Source organism: Arachis hypogaea, chromosome 7, assembly GCF_003086295.3.
Source record: "Arachis hypogaea cultivar Tifrunner chromosome 7, arahy.Tifrunner.gnm2.J5K5, whole genome shotgun sequence".
Classification (NCBI taxonomy): Eukaryota; Viridiplantae; Streptophyta; class Magnoliopsida; order Fabales; family Fabaceae; genus Arachis; species Arachis hypogaea.
This window is the reverse complement of record NC_092042.1, coordinates 37,228,693-37,243,516: the sequence shown is the minus strand read 5'-3', so window position 1 is coordinate 37,243,516 and position 14,824 is coordinate 37,228,693. Positions and strand designations below refer to the sequence as shown.

Sequence of the window (14,824 nt, the reverse complement as noted above, 5' to 3'; positions counted from 1 at the left end):
GAGATTTTGGATTCTGGTGATCTTTTTCCTGCTTCTCTGTTGAGGTATCTTCAGGCTGTTCTGACAGCTTGTTTGGCTCATCCTTGGTCTCCTGATCACTTGTAGTGACCATTTTGCAATCTTCCCATCTTACTTTCTTTGTTTCTCCTCTCAGATTTTTCTTCGTGTCACTTGGGAATCCATCTATAGGTTTGGGAATGTGCTCAGAGAGATAACCTACTTGAGATTCCAACCTCTTGATGGTGTCTCCCTGGTTTTTAAAGTTAGCTCGCACTTCCTCCTTGAACACCTTGTTGTCTTGAATCTCTTTGCATATACCCTCAAGTAAGTTCTCAATCCTTGAAAGTCTGTCATCAGAAGGTGATGGTGAGTTGAGTTTGGAGGAAAGAGAATGGTTAGGTTGGCTTTGGTATAGGTGTTGAGAGGGGTTGTTATGTGAGTGTTGATATGGTCTAGGTGTGGCATGTTGGTGAGATATGTTGCTGGGATTTGGACGTCTTTGATCTTGGCCTTGATCTTGTTGATTTCCCCATCCAAAGTTGGGGTGATTTCTCCATCCAGAGTTGTAAGTTTTGGGGTATGGATCATGGATTTGTCTAGGTGAGTTTCCCACATAGTTTGCTTGCTCCCAGTCACCTTCTTCTCCTATGTTTACTCCTTCTTGAGTTGGTGATGAGGTGATGGCTGCTGCAACTTGGTTCTCTTCCACCTTCTTGGTAAGATCTGCTAGCTGCTTGGTGATCATCTTGTTTTGAGCTAACAATGCATCCATGTGGTTCAGCTCCATTACTCCTCTAGTGTTACTTCTTTCAGAGGAATAGAAGTAGTCATTCTTAGCAACTATTTTGATGACATCTATGGCTTCTTCAATGGTTTTCTTCTTGTTTAAAGAGCCTCCTGATGAATGATCCACAACCTTCTTCGACTCATAGGAAAGGCCTTCATAGAAGATGTGAAGTTGGACCCACTCATTAAACATCTCTGGTAGACATCTCCTTGTTAGATCTTTGAACCTTTCCCAAGCTTCATAAAGTATCTCCCCATCTTGCTGTCTGAACGTCTGCACTTCAAGTCTCAGCCTATTGATCCTTTGAGGGGGTAAAAACTTGCCAAAAACTTGTTCACTACCTCTTCCCAATTAGTCAAGCTCTCCTTTGGAAAGGATTCAAGCCACTTGGATGCCTTGTCCCTGAGTGAAAAGGGGAACAAGAGCAGCCTATATACATCTGGGTGGACTCCATTGGACTTCACTGTGTCACAAATCCTCAAGAAGGTGGTCAAGTGTTGATTAGGATCTTCTTGAGCACCTCCTCCAAATGAACAATTATTCTGCACCAGGGTGATGAGCTGAGATTTTAGCTCGAAATTGTTGGCATGTATGATGGGTTTCTGAATGCTGCTTCCACAGTTTCCCGGATTAGGATTGATATAGGATCCTAAGACCCTCCTTTCTTGCCCAGCATTGTTGGCATGGCCTTGATTATGAGCCTCCTCTTCATGGTTGTTCTCTAAATTCTCTTCCATGTTGGCTTCAAAGTACTCTTCCTCTTCTTCAGCACCTACTACTCTTTTCCTCTTGCTTCCCTCCTTAATCTAAGGAAGGTCCTCTCAGGTTCAGAATCAAAGGAAGTTGAAGCCCTGCTTCTTCTCCCTGTCATACAATCAACAAGGCATAAGAAATGAAATACATACAGAAACTATTCTTGTTAAAAAAATGCTGTTAGTGTGAGTGAAGCAATATATCGAACAGTTAATGGGTGAGTGAAAAAGTTTGTAAACAACTGGAATAAAAGGGTTAAAGGGATGGGAAGAAAAACAACTGAAACTGAAATTAAATTGCTCAAACAAAATTTTAAATCAGCAGAATGAAAAATGCTCAATCTAATTATCCTCCAACATAATCATTGTTGATACAAATCAATTTCCGGCAACGGAGCCATAAACTTGATGCACGGAAAATTCGTCTAGTAACAAATTTCCTTCGGCAAGTATACCGAATTGTCGTCAAGTAAAATCTCACTATAGAGTGAGGTCGAATCCCACAGAGATTGATTGATCAAGCAACTTTAATTAGAGGAATGTTCTAGTTGAGTGAATGGTGCGCGAAATTGTGAACTATACTTTTTCACAACTCTCATAATCCCCGGTAATGGCTCCAAAAACGTGGTAGCTCAATACCATGGCATTACACAACTTCGCACAACTAACCAGCAAGTGCACTGGGTCGTCCAAGTAATAAACCTTACGTGAGTAAGGGTCGATCCCACGGAGATTGTTAGTATTGAAGCAAGCTATGGTCATCTTGTAAATCTTAGTCAGGCAAACTCAAATGATAATGATGATGAACGAAAATAACACAAAGGTAAAGATAGAGATACTTATGTAATTCATTGGTGAGAACTTCAGATAAGCGCATGAAGATGCCTTCCCTTCCGTCTCTCTGCTTTCCTACTGCCTTCACCCAATCCTTCCTACTCCCTTCCATGGCAAGCTCGTGTAGGGTTTCACTGTTGTCAGCAGCTACCTCCCATCCTCGCAGTGAAAGCTAATGCACACACTCTGTCACAGTGCTGCCAATCACCGGTGTGGTTCCCTCCCCTACCGGAATAGAATCCAGTGATTCTTTTGCGTCTGTCACTAACGCCCAGTAGGTTACAGGTTTGAAGCACGTCACAATCATTCAGTCATTGAATCCTACTCAGAATACCACAGACAAGGTTAGACCTTCCGGATTCTCTTGAATGCTGCCATCAGTTCTTGCCTATACCACGAAGACTCTGACCTCACGGAATGGCTGGCTCGTTTGTCAGGCGAGCATTCGGTTGTCAGGCGATCAACCATGCATCGTGCAATCAGGAATCCAAGAGATATTCACTAAGCCTCAAATGCTTGTAGAACAAGAGTGGTTGTCAGTCACTTTGTTCATGGGTGAGAATGGTGATGGGCGTCAATCATCACCTTCATCAAGTTGAAGAACAAGTGATATCTTGGAACAAGAACAAGCGGAATTGAATGGAAGAACAATAGTAATTGCATTAATACTCGAGGTACAGCAGAGCTCCACACCTTAATCTATGGTGTGTAGAAGCTCCACCGTTGAAAATACATAAGCATAAGGTCTAGGCATGGCCGAATGGCCAGCCTCCCAATGATCTAAGAACACAATGTCCAAAGATGATCTAGAGATCTAAAGTGATCAAAAGATATAAAGATCCAAAGATTTCTAATACAATAGCAAAAGGTCTTACTTATAAGAAACTAGTAGCCTAAGGTGTACAGAAATGAGTAAATGACATAAAAATCCTCTTCCGGGCCCACTTGGTGTGTGCTTGGGCTGAGCAATGAAGCAAATTTCGTGTAGAGACTCTTCTTGGAGTTAAACGCCAGCTTTGGTGCCAGTTTGGGCGTTTAACTCCCATTTGGGTGCCAGTTCCAGCGTTTAACGCTGGGATTTCTTGAGGTGACTTTGAACGCCGGTTTGGGCCATCAAATCTTGGGCAAAGTATGGACTATCATATATTGCTGGAAAGCCCAGGATGTCTACTTTCCAACGCCGTTGAGAGCGCGCCAATTGGGCTTCTGTAGCTCCAGAAAATCCACTTCGAGTGCAGGGAGGTCAGAATCCAACAGCATCTGCAGTCCTTTTTGGTCTCTGAATCAGATTTTTGCTCAGGTCCCTCAATTTCAGCCAGAAAATACCTGAAATCACAGAAAAACACACAAACTCATAGTGAAGTCTAGAAAAGTGAATTTTAACTAAAAACTAATAAAAATATACTAAAAACTAACTAGATCATACCAAAAACATACTAAAAACAATGCCAAAAAGTATACAAATTATCCGCTCATCACAACACCAAACTTAAATTGTTGCTTGTCCTCAAGCAACTGAAAATCAAATAAGATAAAAAGAAGAGAATATGCAATGAATTCCAAAAACATCTGTGAAGATCAGTATTAATTAGATGAGCGGGGTTTTTAACTTTTTGCCTCTGAACAGTTTTGGCATCTCAATCTATCCCTTGAAATTCAGAATGGTTGGCTTCTTTAGGAACTCAGAGTCCAGATAGTGTTAATGATTCTCTTAGTAAGGTATGATGATTCTTGAACATAGCTATTTATTGAGTCTTGGCTGTGGCCCAAAGCACTCTGTCTTCCAGTATTACCACCGGATACATACATGCCACAGACACATAATTGGGTGAACCTTTTCAGATTGTGACTCAGCTTTGCTAAAGTCCCCAATTAGAGGTGTCCAGGGTTCTTAAGCACACTCTTATTTGCCTTGGATCACAACTCTTATTTCTATATATTTTTTTCGTTTTCTTTTTCTCTTTTTTTTTCGGTTTTTTTTTTTTGAAAATGCTTTTTCTTGCTTCAAGAATCATTTTATTGATTTTTCAGATCCTCAGTAACATGTCTCCTTTTTCATCATTCTTTCAAGAGCCAACATTCATGAACCACAAATTCAAGATACATATGCACTGTTTACACATACATTCAGAGAACAAAAATATTACCACCACATCAAAATAATTAAACTATTATAAAATTCAAAATTCATGCAATTCTTTCTTTTATCAATTAGGCACGTTTTTATTGAAGAAAGGTGATGGATTCATAGGACATTCATAACTTTAAGGCATAGACACTAAGACACTAATGATCACAAGACACAAACATGGATAAACATAAGCATAAAAATTCGAAAAACAGAAGAACAAATAACAAGGAAATCAAAGAACGGGTCCACCTTAGTGATGGCGGCTCTTTCTTGCTCTTGAAGATCCTATGGAGTGCTTGAGCTCCTCAATATCTCTTCCTTGTCTTTGTTGCTCCTCCCTCATGATTCTTTGATCTTCTCTAATCTCATGAAGGATGATGGAGTGTTCTTGGTGCTCCACCCTTAGTTGTCCCATGTTGGAACTCAACTCTCCTAGGGAGGTGTGTAGTTGCTCCCAATAGTTTTGTGGAGGGAAATTCATCCCTTGAGGAATTTCAGGGATCTCATGATGAGTGGGATCTCTTGTGTACTCCATCCTTTTCTTAGTGATGGGTTTGTCCTCATCAATGGGGATGTCACCCTCTATGTCAACTCCAACTGAATAACAGAGGTGACAAATGAGATGAGGGAAGGCTAACCTTGCCAAGGTGGAGGTCTTGTCCGCCACCTTATAGAGTTCTTGGGCTATAACCTCATGAACCTCTATTTCTTCTCCAATCATGATGCTATGGATCATGATAGCCCGGTCTATGGTAACTTCGGACCGGTTGCTAGTGGGGATGATTGAGCGTTGTATGAACTCTAACCATCCTCTAGCCACGGGCTTGAGGTCATGCCTTCTCAATTGGACCGGCTTTCCTCTTGAATCTTGCTTCCATTGTGCGCCCTCTTCACATATGACTGTGAGGACTTGGTCCAACCTTTGATCAAAGTTGACCCTTCTAGTGTAAGGATGTTCATCTCCTTGCATCATAGGCAAGTTGAACGCCACCCTCACACTCTCCGGACTAAAATCCAAGTATTTCCCCCGAACCATAGTAAGATAATTCTTTGGATTCGGGTTCACGCTTTGGTCATGGTTCTTGGTGATCCATGCATCGGCATAGAACTCTTAAACCATCAAGATTCCGACTTGTTGAATGGGGTTGGTAAGAACTTCCCAACCTCTTCTTCGGATCTCATGTCGGATCTCCGGATATTCACCCTTTTTGAGTGAAAAGGGGACCTCGGGGATCACCTTCTTCAAGGCCACAACTTCATAGAAGTGGACTTGATGCACCCTTGAGAGGAATCTATCCATCTCCCATGACTCGGAGGTGGAAGCCTTCGCCTTCCCTTTCCTCTTTCTAGAGGTTTCTCCAGCCTTGGATGCCATAATGGTTATGGAAAAACGAAAAAGCAACGCTTTTACCACACCAAACTTAAAATGTTTTCTCGTCCTCGAGCAAAAGAATAAAGAAGAGAGTAGAAGAAGAAGAAATGAGGAAGAGGGAGATGGTGGTGAGTTCGGCCAAAGAGGGGGAGAAGTGGTGTTTAGGTTGTGTGAAAATGAAGGGTTGAAGAAGGGTATATATAGGAGAGAGGGGGGTAAAGGTTCGGCCATTATGGGTGGGTTTGGGAGGGAAAGTGGTTTGAATTTGAAGGGTGAGGTTGGTGGGGATTTATGAAGGATGGATGTGAGTGGTGAAGAGAAGGGTAGGATTTGATAGGTGAGGGGTTTTTGGGGAAGAGGTGTTGAGATGATTGGTGAATGGGGGAAGAAGAGAGAGAGTGATGGTAGGGTCCTGTAGGGTCCACAGATCCTGTAGTGTCAAGGAAAAGGCATCCTTGCACCAAATGGCATCAAAATCCACGTTTTGAGCCATTTCTGGTGTTAAACGCCGGGCTGATGCCCATTCCTGGCGTTTAACGCCAGGTTCTTGCCCTTTACTGGCGTTTAACGCCAGTCTGGTGCCCCTTTCTGGCGTTAAACGCCCAGATGGGTGCCAGACTGGGCGTTAAACGCCCAACTGCTAGGCTGACTGGCGTTTAAACGCCAGCAGCATCTTCCTCCAGGGTGTGCTGTTTTTCTTCCTGTTTTTCATTCTGTTTTTGCTTTTTTCATTGTTTTTGTGACTTCTTATGATCATCAACCTACAAAAAAGATAAAATAACAAAAGAAAATAATTAATTATAAAACATTGGGTTGCCTCCCAACAAGCGCTTCTTTAATGTCATTAGCTTGACAGAGGGCTCTCATGGAGCCTCAGAAGTGCTCAGAACCGTGTTGGACCCTCCCAACACCAAACTTAGAGTTTGAATGTGGGGGTTCAACACCAAACTTAGAGTTTGGTTGTGGCCTCCCAACACCAAACTTAGAGTTTGACTGTGGGGGCTCAGTTTGGCTATGTTTTGAGAGAAGCTCTTCATGCTTCCTCTCCATGATGACAGAGGGATATCCTTGAGCTTTAAACACCAAGGATTCTTCATTCACTTGAATGATCAACTCTCCTCTATCAACATCAATCACAGCCTTTGCTGTGGCTAGGAAGGGTCTGCCAAGGATGATGGATTCATCCATGCATTTCCCAATCTCTAGGACTATGAAATCAGTAGGAATGTAATGGTCTTCAACTTTAACCAGAACATCCTCTACAAGTCCATAGGCTTGTTTTCTTGAGTTGTCTGCCATCTCTAGTGAGATTTTTGCAGCTTGCACCTCAAAGATCCCTAATTTCTCCATTACAGAGAGGGGCATGAGGTTCACACTTGACCCTAAGTCACACAAGGCCTTCTTGAAGGTCATGGTACCTATGGTACAAGGTATAGAAAACTTCCCAGGATCCTGCCTCTTTTGAGGCAGTTTCTGCTTAGACAAGTCATCCAGTTCTTTGGTGAGCAAAGGGGGTTCATCCTCCCAAGTCTCATTTCCAAATAACTTGTCATTTAGCTTCATGATTGCTCCAAGGTATTTAGCAACCTGCTCCTCAGTGACATACTCATCCTCTTCAGAGGAAGAATACTCGTCAGAGCTTATGAATGGCAGAAGTAATTCCAATGGAATCTCTATGGTCTCATTTTGAGCCTCAGATTCCCATGGTTCCTCATTAGGGAACTCAGTGGAGGTCAGTGCACGCCCATTGAGGCCTTCCTCAGTGGCGTTCACTTGCTCTCCTTCCTCTCCAAATTCGGCCATGTTTATGGCTTTGCACTCTCCTTTTGGATTTTCTTCTGTATTGCTTGGGAGAGTACTTGGAGGGAGTTCAGTGATTTTCTTACTCAGCTGTCCCACTTGTGCCTCCAAATTTCTAATGGAGGACCTTGTTTCATTCATGAAACTTTGAGTGGTTTTAATTAGATCAGAGACCATGGTTGCTAAGTCAGAGGGGTTTTGCTTAGAGTTCTCTGTCTGTTGCTGAGAAGATGATGGAAAAGGCTTGCCATTGCTAAACCTGTTTCTTCCACCATTATTGTTGAAACCTTGTTGAGGTCTCTCTTGATTCTTCCATGAGAGATTTGGGTGATTTCTCCATGAAGAATTATAGGTGTTTCCATAGGGTTCTCCTAGGTAATTCACCTCTTCCATTGAAGGGTTCTTAGGATCATAAGCTTCTTCCTCAGATGAAGCATCCTTAGCACTGCTTGGTGCATTTTGCATTCCAGACAGACTTTGAGAAATTAAATTGACTTGTTGAGTCAATATCTTGTTCTGAGCCAAAATGGCATTCAGAGCATCAATCTCAAGAACTCCTTTCTTCTGACTAGTCCCATTGTTCACAGGATTCCTTTCAGAAGTGTACATGAATTGGTTATTTGCAACCATTTCAATTAGTTCTTGAGCCTCTGTAGGCGTCTTCTTCAGATGAAGAGATCCTCCAGCAGAGCTATCCAAAGACATCTTGGACAGTTCAGAGAGACCATCATAGAAAATACCTATGATGCTCCATTCAGAAAGCATGTCAGATGGACACTTTCTGATCAATTGTTTGTATCTTTCCCAAGCTTCATAGAGGGATTCTCCATCCTTCTGTCTGAAGGTTTGGACTTCCACTCTAAGCTTACTCCATTTTTGAGGTGGAAAGAACTTTGCCAAGAAGGCATTGACTAGCTTTTCCCAAGAGTCCAGGCTTTCTTTAGGTTGAGAGTCCAACCATATTCTAGCTCTGTCTCTTACAGCAAAAGGGAATAGCATCAGTCTATAGACCTCAGGGTCTACCCCATTAGTCTTGACTGTGTTACAGATTTGCAAGAATTCAGCTAAGAACTGATGAGGATCTTCCAATGGAAGTCCATGGAACTTGCAATTCTGTTGCATTAGAGAAACTAATTGAGGCTTAAGCTCAAAGTTGTTTGCTCCAATGGCAGGGATAGAGATGCTTCTCCCATAGAAGTCGGGAGTAGGTGCAGTAAAGTCACCCAGCACCTTCCTTGCATTGTTGGCATTGTTGTTGTTTTCGGCTGCCATGTGTTCTTCTTCCTTGAAGAATTCGGTCAGGTGCTCTAAAGAGAGTTGTGCTTTGGCTTCTCTTAGCTTTCTCTTCACGGTCCTTTCAGGTTCAGGATCAGCCTCAACAAGAATGCCTTTGTCCTTGCTCCTGCTCATAAGATAGAGAAGAGAGCAAGAAAATGTGGAATCCTCTATGTCACAGTATAGAGATTCCTTTAGGTGTCAGAGGAAAAGAAGAGTAGAAGACAGAAGTGGAAAATTCGAACTTAACAAAGAAGATAGAGTTCGAATTTTGCCTTAAGGGATAGTGTTAGTCCATAAATAGAAGGATGTGAGAAGGAGGGAAGTAATTTTCGAAAATTAAGTGAAAAATTTTGAAAACATTTTTGAAAAACATTACTTAGTTTTCGAAAATGAAAATGGAAAAGAAATCAAGTGATTTTTGAAAAAGATTTTGAAATTAGAAATCAAAAAGATTTGATTGAAAACTATTTTGAAAAAGATTTGGTTAAGAAGATATGATTGATTTTTAAAAAAAATGTGATTGAGAAGATATGATTTGAAAAACATTTTAAAAAGATTTGATTTGAAAATTAAAAACTTGACTAACAAGAAAAGATATGATTCAATCATTAAACCTTTCTCAACAGAAAAGGCAACATACTTGAAATGTTGAATCAAATCATTAATTGATAGTAAGTATCTTTGAAAAAGGAAAGGAGTTAATTTTGAAAAAGATTTGATTGAAAATTGATTTGAAAAAGATTTGATTTTGAAAAGATTTTGAAAACTTAGAAAAAAATCTGATTTGAAAATAAAATCTTCCTCCCTTAGCCATCCTGGCGTTAAACGCCCAGAATGGTATACATTCTGGCGTTTAACGCCCAAAATGCTACCCTTTTGGGCGTTAAACGCCCAACCAGGTACCCTGGCTGGCGTTTAAACGCCAGTCTGTCCTTCTTCACTGGGCGTTTTGAACGCCCAGCTTTTTCTGTGCAATTCCTCTGCTGTATGTTCTGAATCTTCAATTCTCTGTATTATTGACTTGAAAAGACACAAATTAAAAATATTTTTGGATTTTTAATAATAAGGACAAACCAAAATGCAACAAGAATCAAATAACAATGCATGCAAGACACCAAACTTAGCAGTTTGTATACTACTGACACTAACAAAATGAAAATGCATATGAGACACACAAAACAATCAAGTCAAATTGAATTCAAAGATCAGAGCAAGTAAATCATCAAGAACATCTTGAAGATCACTAAGACACATGAATGAATGCATTTGACACCAAATTTATGATGAGACACTAGACTCAAACAAGAAATATTTTTGGATTTTAAAATTTTGTGAAATTTTTTTTTGTGTTTTTCGAAAATTAAGTGGAGAAAAATATCAAAATTCTTAATGAGGATTCCAGGAATCAGTGCAATGCTAGTCTAAGACTCCGGTCCAGGAATTAGACATGGCTTCACAGCCAGCCAAGCTTTCAAAGAAAGCTTCGGTCCAAAACACTAGACAAGGCCAAAGGCCAGCCAAGCCTTAGCAAATCACTGCTCCAAAAGCATGATTGATGAAAAATCAACAAGCTCTTGTGGTGATAAGTTGAAACCTCGGTCCAATGAAATTAGACATGGCTTCTCAGCCAGCCAGATTTCAACAAATCATCATGAAACTCTAGAATTCATCTTCAAGAATTTCGAAAATAAATAAATACCTAATCTAAGCAACAAGATGAACCGTCAGTTGTCCAGCCTAAACAATCCCCGGCAACGGCGCCAAAAACTTGGTGCGCGAAATTGTGAACTATACTTTTTCACAACTCTCATAATCCCCGGTAATGGCTCCAAAAACGTGGTAGCTCAATACCATGGCATTACACAACTTCGCACAACTAACCAGCAAGTGCACTGGGTCGTCCAAGTAATAAACCTTACGTGAGTAAGGGTCGATCCCACGGAGATTGTTAGTATTGAAGCAAGCTATGGTCATCTTGTAAATCTTAGTCAGGCAAACTCAAATGATAATGATGATGAACGAAAATAACACAAAGGTAAAGATAGAGATACTTATGTAATTCATTGGTGAGAACTTCAGATAAGCGCATGAAGATGCCTTCCCTTCCGTCTCTCTGCTTTTCTACTGCCTTCACCCAATCCTTCCTACTCCCTTCCATGGCAAGCTCGTGTAGGGTTTCACTGTTGTCAGCAGCTACCTCCCATCCTCGCAGTGAAAGCTAATGCACACACTCTGTCACAGTGCTGCCAATCACCGGTGTGGTTCCCTCCCCTACCGGAATAGAATCCAGTGATTCTTTTGCGTCTGTCACTAACGCCCAGTAGGTTACAGGTTTGAAGCACGTCACAATCATTCAGTCATTGAATCCTACTCAGAATACCACAGACAAGGTTAGACCTTCCGGATTCTCTTGAATGCTGCCATCAGTTCTTGCCTATACCACGAAGACTCTGACCTCACGGAATGGCTGGCTTGTTTTTCAGGCGAGCACTCGGTTGTCAGGCGATCAACCATGCATCGTGCAATCAGGAATCCAAGAGATATTCACTAAGCCTTAAATGCTTGTAGAACAAGAGTGGTTGTCAGTCACTTTGTTCATGGGTGAGAATGGTGATGGGCGTCAATCATCACCTTCATCAAGTTGAAGAACAAGTGATATCTTGGAACAAGAACAAGCGGAATTGAATGGAAGAACAATAGTAATTGCATTAATACTCGAGGTACAGCAGAGCTCCACACCTTAATCTATGGTGTGTAGAAGCTCCACCGTTGAAAATACATAAGCATAAGGTCTAGGCATGGCCGAATGGCCAGCCTCCCAATGATCTAAGAACACAATGTCCAAAGATGATCTAGAGATCTAAAGTGATCAAAAGATATAAAGATCCAAAGATTTCTAATACAATAGCAAAAGGTCTTACTTATAAGAAACTAGTAGCCTAAGGTGTACAGAAATGAGTAAATGACATAAAAATCCTCTTCCGGGCCCACTTGGTGTGTGCTTGGGCTGAGCAATGAAGCAAATTTCGTGTAGAGACTCTTCTTGGAGTTAAACGCCAGCTTTGGTGCCAGTTTGGGCGTTTAACTCCCATTTGGGTGCCAGTTCCAGCGTTTAACGCTGGGATTTCTTGAGGTGACTTTGAACGCCGGTTTGGGCCATCAAATCTTGGGCAAAGTATGGACTATCATATATTGCTGGAAAGCCCAGGATGTCTACTTTCCAACGCCGTTGAGAGCGCGCCAATTGGGCTTCTGTAGCTCCAGAAAATCCACTTCGAGTGCAGGGAGGTCAGAATCTAACAGCATCTGCAGTCCTTTTTGGTCTCTGAATCAGATTTTTGCTCAGGTCCCTCAATTTCAGCCAGAAAATACCTGAAATCACAGAAAAACACACAAACTCATAGTGAAGTCCAGAAAAGTGAATTTTAACTAAAAACTAATAAAAATATACTAAAAACTAACTAGATCATACCAAAAACATACTAAAAACAATGCCAAAAAGTATACAAATTATCCGCTCATCAGTGAACCAGAATTTGATTTGAGATTTGCAAAAAATTAAATAGCGGAAAAAGTAAATAGCAGAAAGAGTAAATGCTAGAAATAAAGAGCTGAATGTAAATGGCAGAAAGTAAATTGCAGAATCTTAAATGGGGATGGGGGAAATGCTCATAAAAGTAAATGGCAGAAATTAAAGAGAATGGGTAAGATCAGAAATGGGAGTTCATTGGGCTTAGGAGATGTTGCATTCTCCGGATCAAATTCATTTTCATCTCTTCCTCAATCAATGCAATCATTGATCTCCTTGGCAATCTTAAATGATTGAATCCTAATTCCTTGGTAATCCAATCTCTCAAATCTTGATCAATAGCCAATTCCTTGGTCAATTCCTCCTGAGAAGAGATGAAGTATGGGCACTGATTATACCACATGCATTCTCAAATCAAGTATTGGTAGGATTATAGTCACATATACATCCAAACCCAATTTGATCCAGCATGAGAAAGCATTTCTAGCATGATCTCTTCATTCCTTTTCCAAGGTTCCGAAGAGATCCAAGTATGAATAGTTTCTTTTCCAAGATAACTACCTAATTGGATGAAGATTGAAAGCTTTCTAGTGAAAATCAAGAGAAAAGATAGAAGAAGAAGAATGAAAACTAATATTGATCCATCAAATTGCAGCAGAGCTCCCTAACCCAATGAAAGGGGTTTAGTTGTTCATAGCTCTGAAAAATGAAAACAAAGATGGAGAATACATCATGAAAGTAAAACTAGAAGTTGCAGAGAAAGTAAAAATACAGAGAGTAGTTCTATGCCCCCTGACTCCTAAAGTTTCCAACCCCCTTTTAATTCAAAGTTACTCCTATATATACTACTCTTCTAATCTTCTAGTTGGCTCTTCAAGTCTTGGGTATGGGCCTCTGGATCTTGAGTTTGAAACTGTTATCCTCTTTATTGGGCTTAGCTTTACTTGTAGAGAGAAAATGTGAAGTAGGCAGGGGCTTTGGCTTAGGACGTTAGTGGTGTCAACGTTAAGTGAAGGCGTGGGTTCGAGAACGTTAGTGACAATCACCTTTTTCACTATCGTTCCTAACCCAAATATGATCACGTTGACTTCAACGTTAGTGGCACTAACATGACCACTAACGTTGCCTCTTGGCCCTTCGGATACGTTGTTGGGACTTACCTTTCCCAATAACGTGATGAGTCACCACTTCTCCTTACGTTAGAGTCCACGTTAACTAGGTTAACGTGCCTTCTAATGTAGTAATGCCAATCCTTCGAGAACGTTAGTGACACTTACCTTTGTCACTAACGTTCCAATGTGCCCCTACTTCCTACGTTAGAGTCCACGTTAACTAGGTTAACGTGGCTTCTAACGTAGTAATGCTAGCCATCTCCAACGTTAGTGATAAAGGTGAGTGTCACTAACATTAGCTCATTATCTCTTTATCCACGTTAACTAAGTTAACGTGGGAGTTAACGTTGCTCATGTGGCTCTTGGTGGTTCAACCCAACGTTAGTGACAAAGGTAAGTGTCACTAACGTTGGCGATCAATTGCTCTCTCTACGTTAGCTTCCACGTTACCTAAGTTAACATGGGAGTTAACGTGGCTCATGGAGGCTTGGCCAACGTTAGTGACAAAGGTGAATATCACTAACGTTGGCTTCTTTTTTGCTTTCCAACGTTAGAGTCTATGTTAACTAAGTTAACGTGGCAACTAACGTGGCCAATTATGAGCTTGGTCCAACGTTAGTGACAAAGGAGAGTGTCACTAACGTTGGCCTTGTTGTATTCTTTCACGTTAGAATTCACGTTAACTTTGTTAACGTGACTCTTAACGTGGGCTGTGATGGCTTCGATGGCGTTATTGGCGATTACCTTTCTCACTAACTTTGCAAACTAGCTCCCATTCCACGTTAGAGGTCACGTTAGTTGAACTAACGTGAATGCTAACGTGGTTCTTCTTTGCTTCCTTTGTACTGAAATCAAGTAGCAAAGTGCATCAAAGTTCTAATCCAAGTCATGAGACATGCATCATCCAATTTGTCATATAATTCATGCAAAATTCTCATGAAATCATGTAAAATGCACAATGTATAGTTAAAACAAGATGTAAGTGAATATCTACCCAAAACTAGCTTATTTCTTAAGAAAATGCATGAAACTACCTTAAAAATAGTAAAGAAAGGTCAGTGAAACTGGCCAAAATACCCTGGCGTCAATAGGATTGGTTATGACTTTCCAACCTCTTCTTCGGATTTCATGTCGGATCTCCGGATACTCATTTTTCTTGAGCTTGAAAGGGACCTCAGGGATCTCCTTCTTCTTGGCCACAACATCATAAAAGTGGTCTTGATGGGCTT

The 14,824-nt window shown here is 41.0% G+C and overlaps 1 non-coding gene across 1 annotated transcript; it reads left to right on the top strand.

Annotated features, from left to right (window-relative positions):
- Positions 1–8,439: 8,439 nt before the first annotated feature.
- LOC112704228 (small nucleolar RNA R71) lies at positions 8,440–8,543 on the top strand. The gene has a single exon (XR_003154864.1). It is a non-coding gene; the product is annotated as a small nucleolar RNA R71 (small nucleolar RNA).
- The last annotated feature ends 6,281 nt before the right edge of the window (positions 8,544–14,824 follow it).